This window comes from Acinonyx jubatus, chromosome D1 (genome assembly GCF_027475565.1).
Source record: "Acinonyx jubatus isolate Ajub_Pintada_27869175 chromosome D1, VMU_Ajub_asm_v1.0, whole genome shotgun sequence".
NCBI classification, from domain to species: Eukaryota; Metazoa; Chordata; class Mammalia; order Carnivora; family Felidae; genus Acinonyx; species Acinonyx jubatus.
In genome coordinates, this window is record NC_069390.1 from 47,745,273 (window position 1) to 47,752,407 (window position 7,135).

The window sequence follows — 7,135 nt, forward strand, 5'->3', positions numbered from 1 at the left end:
TGCCACAAAATGAGCCCTTGGAAACAAGTAAGTCTGGGTTCAAGCACCAGCTCAGCTATTTACTGACACTAGTTACTTAACTCTTTAAGTCTCCTTTTTCTCGTTTGTAAAATGGGGATAAAATTTGAACTTACCTTATAGACTGTGATATAAATATAAAGATATGTAGATAGACATATAGATATATAGGAATATAGGTAAGAGATATACACACTCATGAAACCCTCACAACAGCCTTATGTTGTGCTAGATAACATATATATTTGGTGTCTAGCACATAATAATCCCTATAAATATCAATTATTATTTATTTATTCATTTTTTTGCTATTATTAGGCAGAAAAATTGGACTACTTGGTAGTAGAAACTCATAACTTATCAACCTAGTATCCCTCTTTTTCTTCTGGGAACAGACTTTCTCACAATCAGCTCCTCACCCATTATCAACCTCCTAACCAACCAACTCTATCCATGACATCTTCATAGAAGCCACCGTGTTAGTACAATATGACCCTTGTCTCCCAAACATTGAACCCAGCTGCACTAATCAGAATTTTTCTCCCAGGAAGTTTGCATCTGGAACAGGAAAGAGATATCAATCTCCAGGTAGCTAAAGCTGCTAATGCTAGCAGCCATGTTTTCAGCCACATGAACTGAGGAGCAGAGAAGACCAGTCTACAATAAGAACAAAGAATGAAATTGATGTGCAGAGAGAAGCAGAAATGGGATATGGAAAGCTAAGCCATCATTTGAGTGCCTGGTTCTACTTCATTCATCAGGGCCAACTGCAGTTTTGTCCTTGACTTCCAGGAGAAAACTCTATAAGTAAATTCCTTGTTTTTCCCCACACTGCTTTGATTTGGGATTTTATTCTTTGCAATTAGTAAGAGTCCTAACTACATACAGGTCTAATCCAGCAAACTTGGCCTTGATACATGGGGTGCACAGGCCTCTAAGGGCTCCTCTCTAAGGACATCCCTTAATAGTCAGGATTAATTATTCCCAGTCAGTTTAATAACCCTCTTCTTTTCCTGTTGATTTATTGGCATGAGGAGGTCAGCATGGCCAAGTGGTAGTCTTTACTTCCAGATTAATGGTACCATTGAGGTGTTCCATGGCAGAAACAGTCCTTCCTTGTGAAATAAGACTTCTAGACTACCAGAGCCTAAAATAGTAGAGATGGGAAACAAAAATTTTGCTAGTGGACAACTAAAAGGAACTGTAAGAGGAACCACTCCCATCTCCACCCCTTGATGCCTAGATCTATTAAAAACTATTAGCAAAATAGCAACATATATTGGTCACTGATTTAAAGCACATATTATATCCTGGAAGACTTTGCCCCAGCTCTACAAAGTGTTTCCACCCAGCTGGTACCATAACTAAGTCTAAAAAGGTTTTACTATTACTAAAGGTCATACCACCACTTTCTCAGGTGAGTTGCTTCAAGGTGATGGGCAACATTACAAGACCAGCAAATTGCATGAGTATGAGCCCATTACCACACTTCAGTTTCAGTGCATTCCCTGATCAGAAGCAATGTTCTGTGAAATACCATGTGAATAAAACATTCTGTAAGTCTCAGGATGGTGGTTCTGGTAGAAACATGGTGAATAGGGAAGGTAAATTTGTATTCAGAATAAGTGTTTATTTCACTGAGAAAAAGTTCTGTCCCTTCCATGATGGACATGATCCTTTGTAATCAACCTTCCACCAGGTGGCTTTCTAGTGCTCCCAGAGAATGGTGCCATATTGAATGCTCAGTGTTGGTCTCTGCTGTCGGCAGGCTGGACATTCAGCAGTGATGATTGGAAGTACATGTTGCTGAGCCCATTAATAAATAACCTCCATGGAGCATTTCATTTGGTTTCCACTGGACTAAGATAGGGCTGGCTGAGAAAAGAGATTAAAAGATGTCCACAGACAGGTCACCTCATCCATCTGCGTATTTATACCCTCTTCTGAAGAGATTTCTGTTTGGTGAGCATTCACATGGGACACAATATCTTAACACTCTGATTATATTAGAGATTTCTACTCACAGACCTTCTTATCCCAATTTTTCAGCCATGACCCTTCTCAGTCTTGACTACCCAGCAAAACTATTAGCCACTACCCACGTGTCAAAACAGATCCAGACTTCTGCCAACTGGGAGGATTTTTCTCCTCTCTTACCCTTCAAAGCCACCCATGTTAGCAGGCCTGCAGTTCTATAACCATCTACTTTGGGGTAGCACCAGCATACTATACAGACCCATCTTTAAGCCAGGCCTGGAATTTTTCCTCCTCAGCCAACTTGTTATAGGGAACTCCCCAGGAGACCACAGATTCAGGTTAAGAGGGAAAAGGCAATGTGGTAGGAGCATGGACTGTGGGAACATGTGCCATTTACTTCTGTAACTTATTTGCACCTTCTGGACTTGCTTGAGCCTGATCTCATATATACCACTTCCATTTAATGATGAAACAACATATTTCATTCCAGCAAATGACCAATTTTATGGCTTGGAGGATTAGACAACATCCAGTTCATGATGGGCAACTTATGTTGCATAGTAACTTGGTGACTCATGGTCAATCATTCAGTTTCTACTAAGGCCCAACCTTAGTAGAAAACCTTAGTAAACCTTCTACTAAAGTTTCTACAACTTAGAAACTGTTTCTTCAAAGAATACTTGTCTACAGAGGATAGTAAAGCTTTGCCTCCAAATCCTAAGTGTCTGGGCTGTGATTCACCTACAGGAGCCTGCTAAAGTTGCCACACAGAGTCCCTATCTGCCAGAGGCACTTCAAGTATCATTGAATATGCTTCATTATACAGACCAAGTGGTAGAGCTGTTTGTATGGCATCCTGGACCAGATGCAGAGCCTTCTCTTGTTTGGTGTCTCATTCAAAACTGGCAGTCTCTTAGGTTTCTCAACAAGTTAGTGAGAGTTACATGTCCAAATGAGTTGTATGTTGCCTCAAAAACCTAAAGAAGCCCAATCAGTATGGTATCTCTAGCTTAGTGGTGGGAAGGGCCAGATGCAACAACTTTATCTTCACTTTGGAAGAGATCTCTCACTAGGCCCCAGACCACTGGGCCTCTAGAAATTTTACAAAGGTGGCAAGCCCCTGAATTCTTCGGGAATCTATTTCCCAACCTCTGTATGCATCTATCTTTCTAATGTATCTAGCATAGCTGTTGCTTCCTGCTTATCAGGAAGCATGATATCATCAGCATGATATCATCAATCTACTAAACCAGGGTGATTCAAAATGGAAGGGCAATTAAGGTCCCTTGGAACAAGATAATGTCATAGGCCTGAAGAGTTGATACACACCTGAGGTAGGATAGTGACGGTATATTGCTGCCCCTACCAATTGAAAGCAATCTGCTTCTGGCCGTTTTACTAACAAAGAAGGTGGGGGCGGGGGAGGATTCAGATCAACAGCTGCATGCCAGGTGTGTTGAACTATTCCAACAATAAAATTACATCTGTAACCACCACCTGATTCAATTTACAATAATTCATGCTTCAAGATGAATCTATCACAAGGTAGGTATTATTTTACAATTTACAGATGAAAAGGCAAACCACAAAAAAAGTTCACACACTATGAAGGGTAAGACTCTGGATTTGAATCCAGCATCCATTATGCTTTATCATTATCCTACCACAGCCTTTAAACCATGATTTTTCCCATTTGGACCTTTGATCTAAGTCATGTAAAGATCTATCAAACCCTCCAGAAACAAGAGAATGAGTTATCAGAAAAGATATACTGTTCCCAGAAGATACAAAGGAAGTGTCTAATAAATATTGATTATATAAACCTTGTCCTTATCAAGCTTTATTTGTATCTCCCTGTAGTAGGTAATACAGATAAATAAATGGGAGCTTACAACATAGTGTGAATAAGTGTAATGATAAGAATGGGTCTTGTAAGAACACATAGGAAGTACCTTAACCCAAGTATGGGAGTCAAGGAAATTTTTCTCAGAGGAAGTGATACTTGAACTGAGATGTATAGGATCAGTAGGAGTTAGGCAGACGAAGTAGGGCAGGGCAAAGGGTGGGGGCAAGGAATAGAAACGAGTACAGGAAACGGCAAGTGCCAAAGCCTTGAAATGACAAACAGCACAGTGGATTCATTCAGCAAGTCTGGACCGCAGAGTGTGAGGAAGGTAAAAACAAGAGATGAGGCTGGAAGACTACACATGGGCCAGATCACGAATGAACTTAAGGAGTTTGTATTTTACCTTGAAGATAATAGAGTCATTGAAGAGATTTAAGCAGGGGATACCATGACAGTTACGCACTTTAGAAATATTACTAAAGCTACAGAGTGAAGGCTGGAGAATGGGAAGCTACTGCAGTAGTTGAGATTAAAGACAATGGCCCAAACTCGGGTTGTGACAAAGGGAATGGCAGAAATGGGTAGGCTGGAGACACAACTGATCGGCTGTTTGACAGTTATGTCAAAAAAAATTTCAACTGAGTTTCAGCTGTGGTAACCATACAGCATATGATGATAACTAGAGCTGAGGAAGAATGTAGAGTTAGAAGAGGAAGACAGGATATTAATGGTGAAATCCTGACAAGTAATTCAATAGAAATTGGGGGGGGGGGGCGGTGGGAGAATAAGAAATCCAGGTCCACTGAAAGTCTGTGTCAACTCTTCTGTGTCTCATAGTTAAATAATTAATCGTAGACAAGTTGTATGCAACTTTTAGAACATCTGAAGGAGAAGATTAGACTGTATCAATGAAAGACTTTTTCTGCTATTTCAGAATGCAAAAGGCCGACTGGGAGACGTAGTTTAGATGCTGAAAGATTGACATTTCTCAGTAGTCTAGTAGTCAATGAAAATAGGAAATGTGAAATCAGCAGTATTGTCTTGACTTTTCCAGGCTATGTGGAGATGTCACTCCTCATGCCCCACTTGAACAGGCTCTGGAAGGACTTTTGCGATAGAAAACTAACATATATTTGTATATGAACCTTCATGGACTGGAGAGGAAATTTTGAAAGAGTGGCACAGCACTCTGAGAATTGTGATTCTTCTGGAGGGTAGCAGAGATGGAGCAAATTGGAGATGGGTGACGTTATAGGCTTCTATTGTTTAAATACAGTTTTGACACATGTAACAATAGTGTCAACCCTGGGAATAACAACAACAATGACAAAGCAAAAACAAAAAGCTGTGATTTCCACCTTCAATAGCCAAGCAATCTTGAAAAAGAAAAGCAAACCTAGAGGTATCACAACTCCAGATTGCAAGTTATATTACAAAGTGGTGGTAATTAAAACAGTATGGTAGTGGCATAAAAATAGACAGATCAATGGACTAGAACATAAAACCTAGATATAAACCCACAATTATATGGTCAGTTAATCTTCAACAAAGGAGGAATGACTATACAATGGGAAAAAGACAGACTCTTCAACAAATGGTTTTGGGGAAAACTGGACAACTACATGCATGAAGAATGAAATTGGACCGGGACATCTGGGTGGCTCAGTTGGTTAAGTGTCTGACGTCAGCTCAGGTCATGATTTCCATGGCTCACATGTTCAAGCCCTGCATCGGGCTCTGTGTTGACAGAGCAGCTCAGAGCCTGCAGCCTGCTTTGGATTCTGTATCTGCCTTTCCCCTGCTCTCTCTCTCTCTCTGTCTTAAAAATAAACATTAAAAAAATATTTTTAAAGAATGAAATTGGACCACTTTCTAACACCATACACAAAAATAAACTCAAAATGGATTAAAAACCTAAACGTAAAACCTAAAACCATAAAAATCCTTGAGGAGAGCGCAGGCAGTAATTTCTCTGACATTTCTAGATACGTCTCCTGAGGCAAGGGAAATAAAAGCAAAAATAAACCATTAGGACTTCATCAAAATAAAAAGTCTCTCACAGTGAAAGAAACAACAAAACTAAAAGGCAACCTGTAGAATCGGAGAAGATATTTACAAATGTTATATCTGGTAAAGGGTTAGTACCCAAAATATATAAAGAATTTATACAGCTTAACACCAAAAAAGTCCCAAATAGTCCAATTAAGAAATGGACAGAACTGGGGTGCCTGGGTGGCTCAGTCGGTTGGGCGTCCGACTTCAGCTCAGGTCACGATCTCGCGGTCCGTGAGTTCGAGCCCCGCTTCGGGCTCTGGGCTGATGGCTCAGAGCCTGGAGCCTGCTTCTGATTCTGTGTCTCCCTCTCTCTCTGCCCCTCCCCTGTTCATGCTCTGTCTCTCTCTGTCTCAAAAATAAATAAAAATGTTAAAAAAAAATAAAAAAAAAAAAAGAAATGGACAGAAGACATGAATAGACATATTTCCAAAGAAGACATACAAATGGCCAACATACACATGAGAAAATGCTCAACATCACTTATCAGGGAAATACAAATCAAAATCACAATGGGCTATCACCTCACACCTATCAGAATGACTAAAGTGTTATCAAGGATGTGAGAAAAAAGGAACCTTCATGGACTGTTGATGGGAATGCAAACTGGTGCAACCACTGTGAAAAACAGTACGGAGTTTTCTCAAAAAGTTAAAAATAGAACTATTCTGGGGCGCCTGGGTGGCTCCCTCGGTTAAGTGACCGACTTTGGGTCAGGTCACGATCTCGTGGTCCTTAGTTCGAGCCCCGCGTCGGGCTCTGTGCTGACTGCTCAGAGCCTGGAGCCTGTTTGAGATTCTGTGTCTCCCTCTCTCTCTGACCCTCCCCCGTTCATGCTCTGTCTCTCTCTGTCTCAAAAATAAACGTTAAAAAAAATTAAAAAAAAAAAAAAAGAACTATTCTACTATTCAGTATTTGCACTACTGGGTATTTACCCAAAAAATACAAAAACACTAATTCAAAAGGATACATGTACCCCTTTGTTTATTGCAGCATTATTAACAATAGCCAAACTATGGAAGCAGCCCAAGTGTCCATTAATAGATGAATGGATAAAGAAGATGTGATATATAGATATAGATGATATAGATATAGATATAGATATAGATACAGATATAGATATAGATGTATGAAGAATGCTATTCAGCCCTTAAAAGGAATGAAATCTTGCCATTTATACTGACATGGATGGAGCTAGAGAGTATAATGCTGAGTAAAACAAGTCAGTCAGAGAAAGACAAA